At 34.3% G+C, this 14,315-nt stretch overlaps 1 protein-coding gene and 1 long non-coding RNA gene across 36 annotated transcripts in view; one reads left to right on the top strand and one right to left on the bottom strand.

The window, feature by feature from the left end:
• The window catches only part of SOX5 (SRY-box transcription factor 5), a 949,864-nt gene that overhangs the window by 527,671 nt on the left and 407,878 nt on the right, over window positions 1-14,315 (top strand). The gene's annotated exons all lie outside the window — the stretch shown is intronic.
• Window positions 1-14,315, bottom strand: part of LOC111774060 (uncharacterized) — a 90,836-nt gene that overhangs the window by 76,271 nt on the left and 250 nt on the right. The gene's annotated exons all lie outside the window — the stretch shown is intronic.

The raw sequence follows: 14,315 nt of genomic DNA, 5'->3' as shown, positions 1-14,315 counted from the left end.
TATCTTTAAATATAACTTCTCTTGCCTCACATGAAATAATTTGACAACAGACTAGGACAAAATTTAAGGGAAATCTGGTTTGTAAGGTCTCCTTGGTCACCATCTATCTCATAGAAATCTCATTTTCTGTGAAAAAAATAAAAATCTCTTTTCTGCAATAACATTTCATAAATTCAGCTTTTCATAGATTTAGTTTGCACTTATTAGAATTCTGAATTAATAAAATTTGAAGGCATTTAGTAAATGATTTTAGATTTATGCTTTTATGATATTTACTTAATTTATATAGCAGTCACACAATTTCAGCATAGAAAGGAACTTCCCAGCTCTTCTAGCCCAACTCCTAATTCTACAGTTGAGGAAGACCGATTCCCTATTCTGCAATAACTGCTTCCACAACCTCAGACCAGGGACCTAAACTACAAACACCAATCTTCTGATCCCAAGATTATTCACATGTTACTGGAATGGCACAGTGCTACCATTTCATGATGCTTTGGTGACACTAAACTTCTAATCAGAAAACTTGATGAGCTTTGGAGCTACCGAACAGAGAGGCTGAAGAGTGAGGGAAGCAGGGGATGCTTAAGAATCCCTGAAGCACCACACAGTCTGCTCCAGTGCCCCATCACTGATAGAAAAACAGTGAGGGGGATGCTCCTGCCTGTTTCTGAACATGGATGCTTAAGATTTCCCTTAGCACCGTGGGTAGCAGGGCTTGGTTCAGCACAATGGACTCCAGATCCCAGTGACCAGCAAACCTGAGTATTTTCTGCTGCTTGTTCTCCAAGATTAACTCAGGCTCTTGATGGTGCTGGGCTGGTTTGCAAGAACCTGAAAAGGTCTGATCAAGTCATAAAATGACACATCTGCTGCACTGTCCCACAGGGTAACCAGTGGCTGTAGCTATTGAGTACTTGAAATGTGGCTAGCCCAAGATGATATTTATGCACTGGATCCAAAAACTTAGTAAGAAAATATGAATTTAAAATATATTATTTATTCATATAAACTTTATGTTGAATTGATTATATTTTGGATATACTGGGTTAAATAAATGATTAAAATTATTTTCACCTTTTACTTTTTTAATGTGACTACTTAGAAAACTTAAAAGTATATATGTGATTCATACATATATTTCCATTGGGCAGTGTTCCTTTAAGGAGTCGAGTAGGTAACATAAAAATTCTGGTGTCAGTGACTGGTACCAATACTCTCAGTCACCAAACCATGATTACCATGAACTATATACCCTGCAGCATTCCTGGTTTATTCAGAATGGATGACCACTGTGGGGTTCTCAATACATACATGCACATCTCTGAATGGAGATTTGGGAGAATTATAGGCTTATAAAAGAAAAACAGCCATGATTCTCCACCCTGGCTGCCCAGTTCTCTGTACCGTACATATAAAGGAAGTGGAAAAGTTACACCCACTTGAATGTTACAAGCATTCCAGTTCTTTCCTACTTCAAAGGTAGATGTGGCATTTCTCCTGGCTTGAGGGTGAAAATTGTGAGGCAGGGAGAGGCATTGTTCTGTAGGTCATAAAAGTGGGCTTTTAGCAAAATCGGGCAGTTTATGGTTTTATTCATTCAAAAGACTTTTTCCGAATACATTTCCCAAGGCTTAGAATTAGAATTCAAGTTCAAAATGTTCTTTACTGCTCACTTCCTTCTCAAGGAGATCATACTATGTACATATTTCCATCAATCATACTTCATTGAATATTCTGGATGCTGATCACATATAGAAAACGATATGGTCTGTGCCCTCTAGGTAGTACACCATAGGACTTCTTAAATTATTAAATCAATATTATATATTACAATAGACTGTTGCCATAAATATTACAGTGACATAGGCAATTATTTTCACATACCAGTGTATAAGGAACTCTAGTCGCTTCCCAGTAATCACTGAGGACACCAGTAGAAAACAAGAAATTATATTTATGAATTGTGAAGAACAACTATTAGATATGAAGTGAGAATTTAGAAAAATTAATATCAGTTCAATAACATTTCTGAGCCTTGTGAAGAAATATACCTAAGAACTTCCATCTTAGAAAAGAAACAAAACAAGAACAGGCAAAACAAACTTCATCCTTTATTTTCAGGATTCTTCACTCAGAAATAATTTTTTTAAAGCCCATATTCGAGGATTTTTAAAAAATAAAAAGTGAGCTAAATCAATCAGAAACTAAAACCAAGCTGCTCACAAGTGTGTGTGTGTGTGTGTGTGTGTGTGTGTGTAAAATGTACATAGAGGGGCCAGCCTTTTGGCCTAGTGGTTAAGTTTGGTGTGCTCCGCTTTGGCGACCCGGGTTCAGTTTCCAGGCATGGACCTACACCACTCATCCCACAATCAAAATAGAGGAATATTGACAACAGTTGTTAGCTCGGGGCGAATCTTCCTCAGCAAAAAAACAAAAAAGTACATAGAAAAATAATTCTTTGTTGATGTTATGTCCCAATATTGATGGTAGTCATTTCATAAACAGGGTATATTAAGGGTATTTCCACATTTTAACACATTCTGTTCAGATTCCAGAACTCATCTCCCTCCAAAAATCTTCAATAGACATAGGTAGATACGATAGACAGACAGACAGATAGATATTATATTTAAAGGAATGAGAATATTATTGACATTAAAATTTCATCAGTAGCAGTGAATACTCAAAGAAAATGAAGCAATATCTTCAAAGTTAGGGGAAAAAAGATATTTCACTGTATTTTATATTATGCAAAAGATACTTTCAATCATGCAATAACTTAGATTACTATTCACTTGTCCTATATGAAAAGATTATTCAAGGGGATCCACCAGAAAAACAAAAAAAGGAATCTTAGAAAAAGGAATATATGAAACAAAGTTAACAGTTGCAGCTAAGTACGACTATAAGAAGGGAAGGAAGCAAGAAAGTAAATGAAAGAGAATTTGTTAGCTATTGATGCTTGGAAGACTCCCCTTCAAAAATAAAAAATTAAGATATATGATTACATATTTTTATGAGGCCATAATACTTCTCAGTCTACAGTTAAAAACAATATAAGTGTTAATTAATATTTTTTAATTTTTCAAATCAATCTATAGTGGTCCAAAATAAAGTGACAACAAATATGAATAATAAACCTTCATAATAATATAATCTTTCATAAAAATAAAACTACAGCTAAATTTTTTTTGAGGTGAGAGAAGTGGAGAGGTAGAGAAAAGGTTTACTAATTACCTCATCTTTTATAACAAGAAGTAAATATTGCCTTAATTGATAAATTTTTATAATTGTCATTTAAGTATATCATTTAAATTCATAAGGGCAATGACTAAAAGAACTAAGGAAAAAATAAATCTAAAAACTTAGGGGAGGAGAGAAGAGATGTGATGGAGTAAATTTCCTAAATATTTAATTTTTTTATATGTAGTGTCTAAGGTGATAAGTTATTTAGTAGAGTACATGGGAGATTTTATTGAATTCTCTTATAGGGATGCAAAAATCAAACAGCTGTTAAGTAACTTTCTGTTAATGTTGACAAGTCTTAAATTTCAAATAAATGAGCGACATAATTTAGAACCATGTATGCAACCCAGAGTGAGAAAAATGTAAATGTTCTCATTGGCTTGGCTTTAGATTACTTCATGATAAAGGCAATAAATTCCTTGTAGTAGAGATTGAAAGCAATTATTTCATATTATTCCTAACACATATTGTGAAGAAGAATTTGATAATGATTGCAAAGGACATTGAACAGCTCATAGAAATGATGTACAGCAATAATAGGTGATGGTGCTTTGGGAAGCTTAATGTCACATCTACAGTCTCATGTTTTAGTTTTTGTGTATAATTAATACTGTGCATGCTATTATTAACTCCAAAGTTTTGTTTTCTATATTAAAAATAAATCAAAGGAAACAGTTTTAAACTTTGATATTCTTGATGGGTTCATGTTTGATATTGGCTACGTTTAGACTTCATTTTTATTTAAGATTGAAGACATAAGTGTTGAAATTTGCAACATGGTATTCTTTACTTTATGACTGAAAGACAAATTTTTGGACATTGAAAATATCGTGAGTCAATCTGTTCTTGGAAATTTACCAACCAAATTTTGTAGAGGTTTAAATTAAGCACACCTTGGGTACTTACTCCAGCAGAATTTATTGAAGATTAATAATAGATACGTGAATCACATGTCATAATACATTTTTATCCAGTAAGGTGTCATTTAACTTCTTAATTCCAAAACACACAACGTGCAAGCTGTCCCAAACTTGGGAACAGGTTGTTTCAAATAGTTTGTTTGGAATTTGGAATTCACAACACATTTTCCTACAGAAATATAGTTATGAAGTGTGTTTGGATAATTGGCACAGCCCACAAGAGAGTATTTAATCCACAAATTAGTATCTGGGCTACAGTTTTAACAGGTTTAGAACTGGTAGTCAGGTGGCATTTGTGGTTCAAGAAAGACAAGAGAAGCATTGGTTTCTTTTTCTTTTCTTAGGTACAGGGTTGGCCTAAGTAAAATAATGAGACAAATTTTGGCTTCAACACTTTCAGCCTCTCTTTATTCATCTTCTCCTTTTTCTATTCTACCACTTACTGTTTACTTGAAACTTCAGTCTCACCAACTCTACTTTTTCAGGAGTTGGGAGCTGGGAGAGGGACAGAGTAGCACAGCATCATTTTATAGCATGTTCCAAATTCCAAAATTATCCTTTACTACCTCCCCTCTGATCCTCCTCCATATTGTGTTGATGACCTCAATGAAATGCTGGAAGAAATTAATCTTGACTAAATTAATTCACATTAAGTTATAGATGATAGTCTCTTTCTACAAATCTTCTCTCCTTGCTATTGTTCTTATTTCTCATCCCCAAATAGTTTTTATCCAAGTATGAACATCATGATATTTTCAGAGAAGGTAATGAGGTTAAATACGAAGTTCAGTAACAATACAGTAGTGTATTTTACTATACAAGTCCTCACTCAGTAATCATGGAGGATTGGTTCCAGGATCCCCACAAATACCAAAATCCAAGGATGCTTAAGTCCCTTATATAAAATAGTGTAGTATTTGCATATAAGCTACGCACGTCCTCACATTTATTTTAAATCATCTCTAGATTACTTATAACCTAATACAATGTATATGCTATGCAAATAGTTGTTATACTGTGTTGTTTAGGGAATTTTCACAAGAAAAAGTCCAGGGGCCAGCCCCATCGCCAAATGGTTAAGTTTGCCTGCTCTGCTTCGCGGCCCAGGGTTTGCTGGTTCAGATCCTGGGCACAGACCTATCAGTGCTCATCAAGCCATGCTGAGGCGTCATCCCACATAGCAGAACTAGAGGGACCTAAAACTAGAATATACAACTATGTACTGGGGGGCTTTGGGGAGAAGAAGAAGAAGAAAAGAAGACTGGCAAAAGGTGTTAGCTCAGGTGCCAATCTTTAAAAAAAACAAAAAAAAGTCTGTACATGTTCATTGCAAGAGGCAACCATTGCAGATCTTTGGTTGGCTGAATCCCAGGATGTGGAACCTGTGGATATGGAGGGCTGATTGTATTTGGGAAAAGGGCTCATTTTATGGAATCTGAGTCCTCCTTCTTCTAACTCCTTTCCTCCTTTCCCATCTTTGCCTCCTATATTTGCTTTTCAAAGCTTATTTTATTTTTGTACTTCTAAATTAACAGATTTTTATAAAAGTTAGTCTTTTATTTTGTTTTGTGTTTTGAACAAGTAGTGGGTTGACAGTAAATACAGAGTCTTGGGAAAGGGAGTTATCAGTGGGTTTGCTATTCTTCTTCCAGACACATAAAAGGGACTCACTGTATTATTATAATGACAGACATAGTTTACTGACTTTTGTGACAGCTATAAATTCACCTTCAAATGAATGTCTAATGGACTTGCAGGTCACCTCCTAAGTAATATTACTTTTATATCCAGATCTACTCACAATCATGTGATTCCTGGTTTTAACAAATCTTATGTTCATCTGCTTTTCAATAAAATAACTAAAATCAGGCTGATCCCTGGATTTGTTTCTTGGGCTCTACTAACTTTTACTTCTCTCTCTTTTTTCTCCTCCTGTTAACCCTCCTCTTGTTCTTTTTTTTTTTTTTTTTAAATAGTATGGACCTCATAGAAAGGATTAAAGACATAGTCTGTAAGAGACTGAAAGTCTTTGGAAAGACTGTTCAGCCATTTCCTCAAGATTTAGTCAAATTGATGACAATTTCTTAGCGATTTTGACAAAATAGGTTTTATCTAGGTTTATTTAATTCCAGACAGAACTTTTTTATTTAATCAGTTTAGAGAATAGTATTTTATGACTATCCAAGGATTTCATTAAGTTTGATACTTTGAAGAAATTTAAATTACTCCACTTTTATTTTAAAATTAGCTGTTTCAAAAGAGTCAAATAAAAAATTGGTTTGTTCTTTAAATTTATATTATACATAAAAATATGTATTTTTTACTCATTGCTGTGCTTAATAGTTAAAATGAGTTGTGTTAATTATATCTGAGGCTGATGTCTACTGCTGAAAAGAATATGTTAATTCTAATTTACCCATCATAATTTTGCCCACAAGTAAGGTGAGAAGGATAACCTTTTAATAGGTTAAGTAACATGGTGGATTCAATACAAGTGTCAGAGTATAAAACTTCTGACTTCTGGTCATAATAGCAAAATTTGACTAATGCATATTATGCACAAGGCACTTAGGTTATGCATATGCATTGATTTCATCCTTACCATAACTCTCTCAAGTAGGTATTGTTATTATCAGCCTCACTTAACAGATAGGAAATCTGAGGAACTGAAAGTAGTTAATGAGTAGCAGAGACAGGATGTGAACCTAGACAGTTAGGCTCTAAAACCCATGGTCTTTATCATGACATCACACTGCCCCACTAGAAGGAAACACATCACATTCCAAAGCTTCTGTATCACAAAGGATTCATAGCAGGGCACTAATGACAATAATAAAAACAAAACAAACCACACTTCGGAAAAACCAACTAACCAACCAAGCAACACAAACAACAAAAAAAAAGTTAGATCTGGATACATGAAGAATAAATACAACCCTAATCAATAAACTTGGTATTTGGCCTTTCATGTTTTATACTTAATCCTGCTTTAGTTTTTATCTTTTTGGATAAGTACATCAAATTCATCTTAAGAATTGGGATCTGTTTTGGCTCTATTTTTTCTTGTACTGAGTTAATAAGAAAAAAAACAATGAAGGAAGATTTAGATGGTGCTCTTTCACTGGCTATCTCTGTAACATTTTAAGATTTTTGCAAATCTAGTTTCATTTAAATAAAATATTTGAACATTTTCCATTGCTATATGCCTATTTCTAGTGATTAGAGGTCTAGAATGCCTACATACAAGTAAAAAAGACTAATGGAAATTAATTTATTTTATTCTTGTAACTGACAAATTTAATACAAGGCATACATGCAGTGAAATAGAAGTGATTTACTTTACCGTATCTTCAAATAGAAGTAATTTACTTTTAGATTGATATTTTAGCTTCTTTTTGTCAACCTACTTTTACAGATGTTTTCCAGACATATCTACAACATTTTCTTCCTTAATATTTGATCTTTTCTCATAACACATTTCAAAATATTCTTTTATTAATTTCTTCTAGGCCTCCTCATTTTTTCCTTACCATTTTTCCTTTATTTTCATATCACCAAAACTCCTTAATCATTTGTTTTTCCTTTTCTGCATTAATCCATTCATTTTAAAGTTATGATGTCACAAGTTACTTTTCTCTTTCATTTACTTGCAAAATGATTCATTCTTTGTACTATCTTCCTGTCATTTCCTGCCAGAAACCTAGTGGTTTTAGATAACTAAAACATGGACCTAACTGTTTATGGGAAGATAATAATCTAGATTTTGAAAAGTAAGAAGATAGGCTGGTTATTAGTTTATACAGGATGATTCTTCTCCCCATAATCCCTTCATCTTTTAATACTAGATCATGTCTAGGTGAATTTTTTTCTTTTAACTTGAAAATAAGAATGTAGAACTTTGTTTGAGTCACTAAGACAATGTTAGTGTCAATAACTACACAAAAACATAAAAACTGAAAAAGAAAAAAAAAAACCTTAGGACTCTTTCCAAGATACATTTAGTGTCTTAGCTTTTTAGTTTTGTAATCTGTATTACCCTGAGGTGTTTATGCTCAGTTTTTGATTCGTAAATAGAAATACGTAACTGACTTTGCAGCTTGAAGAACACTGGTATCATCTAGTCTTTTTTTATGTTAAACTGCAGAATTATGGGCAGCCTTGGGGTCAAGGTCATATGATGCATCTCCTTGCCTTTCCCCATCCTTTCACCCAAAGCACTATAATTTTTATCTCTTTTACATTTGGAGATGCTGTGTAAGATTTCATTAAATGCTTAATACATATTTATTGAATGCAGAGATGAATAACTGTAGTAAAATTTTGAGAATCATTAAACTATTCTAATTCTGCTCCTTTTGTAAATATGGTTCTTTTAGACCCTCAGTTTTTCATGTCTAAAATGGGAAAACAATAACTACCTATTATTATCTATTTCAAGGAATATATAATACAGTGGGTATAAAAGTGCTTGCATTGTGTTTAGCACTTAATAGCTCTCAATCTGTGTTGATTTTTCCCCTCCTCAAATCTGTGAATTGGCAAAATAATTAACAGACTTGGGAAGTGTAAAGGATTTAAGAGAGATTCTAGTTCTCTCTCCAAAATATGAGGATTATTGAAAAGGCATTCAGTTGGTTATTCTACATTTTTCATTTTCTAGACTTGGGGAAATGTGAATAAAAAATCTACACAGCTTTGCCATCTGAGAATCAATTATGTAGCTTATGTGTTTAATATATTTATTTAAAGCTACGTTTCTTGGCTGCAGAAGGTGTAGTGGTAATTTTGTTGGTAATCTCCCTGGATAAATTTTTATTAGCTGCACAAAAATGAGTCAGCTGACACACTTAATAGGATGGCTATAATACAAAACGAAACAGACAAACAACCTAAAAACATGGAAAATAACAAGTGTTGGTAAGGTTGTGGAGAAATTGGAAACCTCTTTGCTGGTGGGAATGCTGTGGAAAACAGTTTAGGGATTCCTCAAAAAGCTAAACCAAATTACCACATGATTCAGCAATTCTACCCAGTGTTGTTTACACAAAGGAATTGAAAACAGAGACTCCAACAACATACTCGGATGTCACTGTTCATTGTAGCACTATTCACAATAGGCGAAATGTGGAAACAACTTGTGTCCACCAAAAGATGAATGGATAAGCAAATGTGCTATATTCATACAAAAGAATATTGTTCAGCCATAAAAAAGAATGATACATACTACAATACAGATGAACCTTCAAAACATTATGCTAAGTGAACTAGCCAGACGCAAAGGGGCAAATATTGTATGATTCCACTTATATTAAATATCTATAATAGGAAAATTCATAAAGACAGAAAATAGATTAGAGGTTACCAGAGGCTGGAGGGGCAGGGAAGATGAGGAGTTATTGCTTAATGGTTACTGAGTTTCTGTTTAGGGTGATAAAAAAATTTTGGAGGGGCCGGCCTGGTGGTGTAGTTAGCAGATTCAGATCCCAGGCATAGACCTACACACCGCTCATCAAGCCTTGCTGTGGCAGTGTCCACATACAAAAACATAGAGGAAGATTGGCACAGATGTTAGCTCAGCGACAATCTTCCTCAAGCAAAAAGAGGAAGATTGGCAACAGATGTTAGCTCAGGGCCAATCTGCCTCACTACCCCCACCAAAAAAGAAAAACTCTTTGGAAATAACAGTAATGGTTACACAACATTGTGAATGTAATTAATGCCACTGAATTGTACACTTAAAATAGTAAATGTTATTATATATATATATGTATGCATCCACAATTTAAAAACATAATAACATAATATACCATAAACCATTGAATTGTACACTTTAAATAGGTGAATTGCATGGTATGTAAATTATATCTCGATGAAGTTGCTAAAAAGCTGAAAGCCTGTGAGGTGCTCCTTTGTTAGGAGGAAAGGTGTCATTACTTTTCTCTTCCTGTGATAGGCCACGGGATAGGCCATACTAATTAGTGTAACAGTGTAAAATAGAATGGTACTGTGATTAACTGTTGCACAGCAAGAATGTGTTATATGTTAATAGGGTGATCTTATGCATGCTGACATGCTATTATGCTATAAAAGGCTTCTGGGCTTCTCCAACTTGGGGAATTGCTCACTTAGCTGGGGGAGGCAACAGCTGACCACAGAACTTCAGATTCCTTCTTGTTAGAAAGTCATTGTGGAGCTTTGTCCTCGCGCGAGTATCCTTGAGCTCATGTAAAATATTTATACTATTTGTTTGCTGGTTTGGCAGTAAACCAAAAGAATGCAACCCAGAACCATACCCAGCCATCTTTGAAATGGTGCCTGACTCTAGCACGAGTATTGTTGAGTACATTTTGAACATTTTACCCTGAGAAGCTATCACTTTTTGCCCTGAACATAAGTAGAATAAGCAACAGAACTGATGCTCCAACAATGAAAACTAGGTTGAGCTAGTTTCGTTTGGAGCCAGAGGAAAGTTACGATGAAGAAGAAGAATTTAAATTGAAATGAAGTGTACACAGACATTAGTCAAATACAAATTTTGATTAATTTATGTTATTACAAACAAAGAAAATAGCAGAGGATGGAAGCCTTAGTTCAGAAATGATTTAGTATATTCTGGTAACAGAGATAAAACTGCTGTGACTGGAGCTTAGTAGCATGAAAGAGGTGTTGTGTAGACCATAGTAAGGATTATGGATTTTATTCTAAGGGAAAATGTGAAGACTGAAGGATTTTATGCATAGGAAATAACATGATCAGATTTTTGTTTGAAGAACCTCAATCTGGGTATTGTGTGGGAAAATATGGATTGGAAAGAACAAGAATGAGTGGAACGACTAAGAGGAAATTGTAATACTTTAGCAGGAGATGTTAATGCTTTGGACAACTGTAGTGATAAGGATATTAGAGACAATTAAGTAAGTCAAGATATACTCAGGAAATAGAACTAGAAAGATTTGTAGACAAAATAGATTTGGGTGGCTGAAGGAGAGGAAAGTGTCAAGAATAACTGTATCCTAGGTTTAGGGCCCAAGAAATTGGGTGGATGTTGGCCCCACTTATAACAGAAAAAGTGAGGTAGAGAATAGAGAGGTGATGTGGTTACTTTTGGGTCATTTTGATTTTGAGATGCCTATAAGACATTCAAGTGGAAATATAAAATTGGAAGAGGGGTCTGAGAAATATTACTTTGGAGTCAACATATAGATGTTATTAAAACCGAGAGACTGAACAAAATTGTCCAGTGGAAGAGAGAATAGTGAGACCTGATGCTCAGACCAAGCAGCTCCAACATTCAAAGGCTAAGCATAGAAGGGACAACATTCAAAGAAGTCCGGGAAGGGGCAGACAGAAGTATGATGAAAAACAGGGGCCCTGCTGTAATGGAAGTAAAGAGAAGAGAATGTTGAATAAAGGAAGGCTTGGCAAAGTAAAATAGTGTAAGAATTGAAGTTTCCACCAGATTTAGTAATATGGTCATTGTTAATCTTAGAAATAGTTTTGGTAGCACTGTGTGTGGGTGAAAGCCATACTGTATTTCTCTGAGAAGTGATGTAAGGTGGTTAAATGTTAATAGCAAGTGTGGACACCCTTTTGAGGAGGTTTGGCTGAAAAGGGTCCAAGAACTAGTACTAGAGATGCAGGTAGAATCCGTGTTCTGCCATCTACTATTTGTTCAACCATTGGCAAATTACTTACTATCTCTGATTATGTACCCTAATGGGGATGATGCCAACAAGAGTGCCTACCTCAAAGGGTTGGTTGAAGCGTGTTTATAACAACAATACTTTGCTCCTTAGTAAGCACTTAATAAATGTAAGCTATGATTATCCTTGATCTGGATATTATAATATCCTTAATATTAGTGGGATCTTCTAAGCCACAAACTAGACCTCATATTCTTCAAAAAATTTCTAGCTAGGAACACCAAAGCCAAGACAATCAGAAGATAAAGACAGATAGGAAAAATTAAGGTCTGTTTATCCTAAGTAACCATTTTAATTTCTTATTACTATTACTTGGTTTAAAAGCCTTTCCAATTTCCCATTCTCTTACATCCAAATATGTTATTTTTACATGTATCCTGCTATCCTACAATGTTTTATTGCAGAGATAAAATGCAGTGTTTTTGTTACATCCATTGGCTTAAAATTATTGTGAAATTATAAGGATATTTTAAAAATTCTTTTTAATCAGAAAAGACATTTATCTGGGGAACTTATTCTGTATAATTTATAGACTATATATTATCTTCCTATTTCTACTGTATGTTGCATATTGTCCGTATAAATTTATGAAGAGAAACTTTTGGCAGATACTAAATCACTAAATTAAAAAAACAGTTTAGAATATTTTGCATATTTACTTTTTATATTTCTTATTTATGTATATTTCATATGCCTTTTAAAAATACAAATTGAGCTTTTCATTTTGCTCTGTTTCAATTGGCTTTTTTTGAGCTGTAATGCATCTATTTTAAACAGAGATATTTCTCACATTTTAATTTAAAACATTCAGTTCATTACTATGGACCCACCTAGTGTCGACTTTTCAAATTCATTTCCTTACTGTGTGTATGCTTATGCTATACATCATATAAATCGTATAATAAACGAAATGCTTAAATAATCTTAACATTTACAAGCTCATTTCAAAATCTTAATGTTTCTGTTTCCTTTCTTATGGTATGCATTGTATGCAACATAAACAATCTGAAAATAATTACTATGGGTTAAATGCAGAGCTGCTACAAAGCATCTTATTGCTCTTTTCAGCATCACTCACTCAAGGGGAAAATATAATCACTGGTATGAAGAGTAGTATTATTGAGAGAGGTCATTTTACATATGAATTTGTGTGATTTATTTTATGCACTGGAGTTACTTTTCTAAGTTTATAGACAATACCTTATTGGCTGTAATAGCTGCTACCACATATACTGCATTTCACAGTTTACAAAGCATTTTTCATGTATAATATTAACTATTTATATAATTTCTGCAAGATAGGTATTGTTATCACCCCCAATTTACAAATGAGGCAACTGAGGATCAGAGAGGTATTAGGGCAGAATTACAACTTGAACCTAGGTTCTCTGACTTAATATAATAAATGTTTGTGTTTATTCACTAAATTATATTGCTTCTGAGATTTTGGTATATAAATCAATCAATACATAGCTATTATAGGTAACTCTGTACTCAGTATGCACATTACATAAAATTTGGCCTGGCTATCACATACATAATGTGTCAATGTTCAGAAACTGGCCTACTTGCTAATTAAATTAATAAGATTTAATTAACTTGACTGAGCAGGTTCAATATATTTTTCTTCATTGCTTTTCTGTAATCTCACTGCTGGTCAAATAAAATATTTCATTTAAATCAACTTAATTTTAATGTGTTTATTTTCAATATAGATAATACATTGAAATATAAAACTTAATACTTAAATGTTTTTGACAATCACTGCACAAAATTTCCTGCCTTTCAGTTTCTGCCTAAATAGAAACAGACTTGTTCCTTTCCCTTGTCCGGGAGGGAAAAAAGTCCAGTACAGGCCATTTACCCAAGCAAACCTCTGAAGGCATTCACTTGCTCGTTTTTGAATACTGGGTTTCCCTCTAAAATGGAGAGAAAGAAATGGAGGGGAGAGGGAGAGGAGAAAAAGTGTTGGATTCCCATCCCTTCTTGCCACTACTACTGCTCGGCTCGGACAACTGAGTATGCAGAAGGACATTTCTGCTGCTGCTTTGAAATCTTGACTAAATAATGAAATTTGCATCCAGTAATAGACAACACAAAATTTGTAAGGTTGAATATCACTATGGTCTGGCCGTGGGTCTCAAGGTGCCACAAAGCCACTTCTAAGAATGCAAACTTGTTGCTTAGGTTTGCATATCTGCCGAGTGGTTGTGGTTGTTACTCTGAGAGTATCACAAGGGGATCCTAAGCCCCTATGCGGAAGGTCAGTCCACAATTTGTCCATGAAGTTGTCACTCCTGGGGGGCTCTACCTGTGGTCTTGGTGCCTGAGGTCCCCATCACCCCCCCAGCTATAGGGGCTGTTGTTTTCCAGGCAGGATCTGACAACGGTCCAACATGCTGTGGCCACCATTATTAAACCTTAAGTCGTCAGCAAAACCAAA

Source organism: Equus caballus, chromosome 6 (assembly GCF_041296265.1).
Source record: "Equus caballus isolate H_3958 breed thoroughbred chromosome 6, TB-T2T, whole genome shotgun sequence".
Taxonomy (NCBI): Eukaryota; Metazoa; Chordata; class Mammalia; order Perissodactyla; family Equidae; genus Equus; species Equus caballus.
Note: the sequence above shows the minus strand (reverse complement) of the source record. Positions and strands in the feature narration are given on the sequence as shown.